Here is a 5,292-nt window from a genome sequence, read left to right as displayed (position 1 = left end):
GCATAAACTAGGATCCAACTAAGATCTAGGACTAATATACTTGACTCTTACGATTCTAGTAAGTTGCTTGACTACAATAGGAAATGCCAATACCATAATTAGAATGAAACTTCAAACTTTGTTACAATTGAAAAAGGGTATAAAACCCTAAAAATAAATTAAAATATTCTAATTACATTCCAATATGATAGTGAATATCAAACAATATTCCAAAAACCCTAAAGAGCCAAAAATCCAAATTTATAAACCTTAAAGCTTAAAAACTTTATAAAATTGGCTATAAACTTCCTAATATCAAATTTTTATTAATCAAAATTATGGATTATAATCAATGAAATAGAAAGTTAAATTATCATACATTAATCATACTTTATTAGTTAAAAACAAGATATTTAAATAAATCAAGAATTGCTTTAATAAACACTTTTATAAAAATTAGGGTTTTATAAAAATTAAGGAGGGAGTTTTATAAAGTTTGAATTTAGGAGAGAGGGAGCCTCTCTCACTCATAAAATTCGTGCATCCTCTCCCCCATGCCCTCTCTCTTCCCAAAACTTCAATCATTAAAACACAATCCCCACTCTTCCACTTCTCTCTTCACTCTCTCTTACACTCCACCCTTTCAACTCTCAAACTCTCCTCCTCTCTCTCTAAACTCACGAAAATTTTCAGTCAAGAACACCTCTCCACACTCAAATCTTCATCTTCCAAGGCTATTCTTCAAGGTATACACGAAAATCTTTCACCCTCCCTTACTTTTCCTTCTTGTTTTTAAAGAGTTTTCTTGTATTTCTCTTCCTTCTACACCATTCTTTATGAACATTCATGAACATGTTCATGAATGTCGAGTTTGATGATGATGGTGGTAGGGTTTCACCCAAGAACAACATGCATGTTGTTTAATGGTGAAATCCAAGGACCAAAACCTATGTCAAACACTAAAGTTCGGATTTTTACAAGTTTTAAAGGTTCATACACCTTATGCATTCAAGTATTTCCTTTAAAAACATCACTATGACAAACATATGTCCATGCATGGTCTTCAAACCGTGATGCATGTGATGAACACCAAGCTAAAGAGCTTGGTGATCAAAGTACATTGTTAATAGTGCATGTAAATGATTTTGTCTATAAAAATATCTAAAAGTTCTTTTCTGTTCAAATCAAAAATTTTCCAGATTCCCATTAAGGTAATATGAACACCTGGAAAATTTCAAGACTTTTTATCATTTCCTTGATTTAATAAAATTGTTACAAGAAAACAAGGGCATAAATCACATAAAATACTTCCAGAGGTCTATAAATCCGGAATAAATTCGTGGATGACCCGTATGGTGAATAATGACCTCTCATTAAATTTCATCGATTTATGTTGCTGTTTAGTATGATTTTCGATTTTCTTTTTGTTTGGGTGCAATAAATCACAAAACCACTTTAAAGAGAGTGAAAATTGTATCTAACAATTTTCACAGCTCTTACCTGTGGTGGGAGACTCAGAAAAATAATTTCAGAATTTTTCATCATGCCTTTCTAGTTTTCCCAATTTTTGGTAGTTATAATGGCCTAAAACTAGGAAAAATAGTTCTGATTATCCAAAATTCATGAAAACTTACCAGAACATCATGTTGTACATTAGGAGGATACAAAATTTTTTTGATGATTTTCCTCTACTGTATACTATTTTTCTCCTATTTTCTAAGGTTAAATACACTTAAATACACTTAAATACACATAAATACCCAAAACCGGATTATACAATATGAAAACCACTTTTGGTATTTTTCTCAGATTACTTACACTGTAAATGATGTTACAAAAATTTTTGGTAATTTATTTTAACTGTTTGTTATTTATTCTTCAATTAATGGTTATTTAAGGGGATAAAACAAGGAAAAATAGAAATACCCACTGAAAAATATCTTTTATATTTTTCCCAGCCTAGTTATGTATAATAAAAGTTAAATAAAAAGTTTGGGTAATTTTGGAAATTGTTTTCTATTTATTTCAATTTTTATTGGAATAAATGCTCAAAAATCGTAAAATATAATTACACAGCTTGGAAATCCATTTTTATATTTTTCCCAGCTTAGTAATGTGTAATAACAGTAAAATAAAAAGTTTGAGAATTTTTATCCATTGAATGCTATTTTTCGTGAATTTATGTTGTTATGAAGGCTTAAAAATTTGGAAAATAGTTAACCATATCAAAAATTCAAGGAAAATTTTCTGGAAAACCTCTATTGTATTTAGAATGAAAAATACAAGGTTTGACAATTTTTGGAAACTATTTGATAATATCTTACATTTTTAGGAATTTAAAACACCTTTAAATGTGTTGAAACACCCTTAAATTTATATTACTAAATCTGGAAAATTAATATCCCAAAGTTGTATTTATCGCATGACTTGTAGAATTTCATCATTTCAGAAAAAGTGTAACCAATTAATATAAAATCCAATATTAGAACATAAATTGGCATTTCACTATATGTAGAGTTTAGTATATTAGCATTAGATTTCGACATGGAAACTCACTAGTGTGTGTTTGATGTCGTAGGATCCCGGCATTAAGACGTTGGTGTATTCCAAGGCACCACTTGTATCTACTCGAAACATTGTGAGTATTCACGCACTCCCCTATTTTCAGTTTTTATGTTTTTGGGTGGAAAAGCATGTCCCGAAAAACTATTATTTGAATGTTGTATTTAAATTGATTTGTATCAAACATGATTGCTATTTTATTGCTATATCTCTCTATGTATGTCTATGCAACACGGAACATGAGAACTTATCGTATTAAGGCCCTTCCCTTATCTCTAACCATTAACTCTTTGAGCCAATGGTCATTATGGATAGCGCTATTAGGAATTGACAACTCCTCACTCGCCCTATTGCTGGAGTGCATGATACCATATTCATCTATGGAACGATAAGCATAGATCTTGATAGGGCTTCAGTCATAGGTTTGGTTGAGACTCATTGTTTGCTCATACACATACAAACTCGTTTCTCATTATAGCAATAAACTTGTTATCAATCATAGCAATCAACTTTGTTTCTTATTAAAGCAATGTACTTGTATTTATGAAAAGCCTTATTCCAAATCTTGATTTTATAAACTTGTGAACTCACCAACTATTTTCATAGTTGACGCTCGTTTTACATGCTTTTTCAGGAAATAATTAGTAAGTGGATATAAAGATTCATCATCATAGAGCATGCTGCATCGTGTTGAAGTTATTTATGAAGTTATATTTTGAACAATGTTATTTTGGAAAAACTTGTACTTTGTTTTGTTTAAGCTATGGGTTGTAAACTTTTGAATATTGTTATGGTGATGTATATTTATCTTTTGCAATGAAACCGTTATCGCTGTCATATCTTGCGTTTCCGCTTTAGTGGGGTGTGACACATGAGCATTGATGTGATGTCTTGGGGATGAGAGATTAAGGGATTTTAGGCCTGTAAATACGGAATAATGTAGTAAGGCCAATGTTGTATTGTTTATGCTTATGATCTGTATCGAACATGACATCCCGAGTCTTTTTAATGAAATACATTTATATGGAAATGCTTTTGATAAATCTTTATCATATTTTGTTTTGGGACAAATTCCGCAACACTTTTATTTAAAATGTTACTCTGATTTTCAAACAAAGCATAAACAAAATCAGTCTTTTCTGGCCGTGAAAGTGGGGATGTCACAACATCACCTCATCCATTTTCTCCTCGTCAAAAAAAAGTTCAGGGTATTTAAGTATATGCTAACGTTTTTTAAGAGCGCCAAACGCTCGTTCAACATCCTTCTCTTAAGCTCTATTAAACTTCAACATTTTTCGATCATTAGGACAAGACAGTGACTTTACAAAACAAGAACACTCCGGATAAATCTCGGCAGAAGATCGGTCTGCAAGAAAGGCCTATTCCATCGATGGTTATGTTAGTAATTCCTTTCGAAGCTGTCGCAAATTTCTTGAGAAATAATTAAAAGTTTGGAAATATCGTTGCCTCGCTAATCCCTCGTAAATCCTTTGTACACTAGCGAGGGATTATTACCCTTGCCGAAACCTAATTACGTCGTAAATTAGCGAGGGATCACCACTTTTGTTTTCACTGCACACTCATTGTGCAAACGCTTTAACTCATATCACGTTTATTTTTAGAAGACTGCAAACCTAAAAAGATTTGTATGCCCTCTTCTTTAAGCAAACATTGAATAACAACTTCTCACACATTTTTAAAATAAACAATTTTTTTTGCTTTACATTGAATAGTAAACTATGGTATTTTTTTAACTCATTAATCATTACTCATAATTTATATCTTATTACGATTCACAACAATTTTCTTTTACGTTATAATGGGGTTTGTTATGTATTTTTTCTTATTGCATATCCATATTAAATAGTAGTTTATAACCTGTGGGAACTACGATTACAAAATTAATTAAACATTCATACTAAAAACTCAAAATTATTCATAAGTTATTTTAAATAAATTATTAATAAAGATATATTTTTTAGTTATAAAACTATAATCGTTGATTTAAATAAATACGTGACCTTATAATATGTATTAATTTATTTTATTTTTTATTCTAATTTTATTAGTTTAATGTAATTAGAGTGGGAAATTTAAAATTTGAACCTTAATATGGAGAATCAATAGGTTGACCATGGCATGACATTAATTAGAAAGCCTAATAGGGTGATACATGACAAACGAAGAATAAACCTATTTTTTTTAGAATAAGGATTGGATTTTTAAAATCATTTTCAAAATAGACGATTTATAAAACGGGACTAACATATGATATCAGTTAAATGTTTTAATGTATTAGATATTTATCCTATTTGTTTTATAATTTAAAGTCATATTATTATTTTTTAAATGTTTAATTAGTTTAACTTTTCAGGATAATGCCATTTAACATTTAGGCAGATTTGGTCTGCAGATAGGAGACCTTTTATCTCTTTAAAAACAAACATCACCTTAATACTCAATTTGTACAAACCTCATGCTAAAAGAAAACGATGCAAACATGACTCGAAAGGCTTTGAGACGCCAACGACATAAGTGTCTAGGCACGCAGAACTGATTATATACATCTCATAATAATGACTTCATAATCCACAAACACAATGAGGGAATGTCAACACACACCTTAGAGGCATTTTGGAACCAATATCACCAAATTCCAGCCATTTCCTGTGGAATGTATGTCTCATATTACAAGTTCTTAAACCAAGAAAACCATCAAGAGCATTACAGTGCTTGCAGAAAATGAGAGCA

Source organism: Lactuca virosa, chromosome 2 (assembly GCF_052849685.1).
Source record: "Lactuca virosa cultivar CGN04683 chromosome 2, Lactuca_virosa_CGN04683_v6, whole genome shotgun sequence".
Classification (NCBI taxonomy): domain Eukaryota; kingdom Viridiplantae; phylum Streptophyta; class Magnoliopsida; order Asterales; family Asteraceae; genus Lactuca; species Lactuca virosa.
This window is presented reverse-complemented; position numbering follows the sequence as displayed.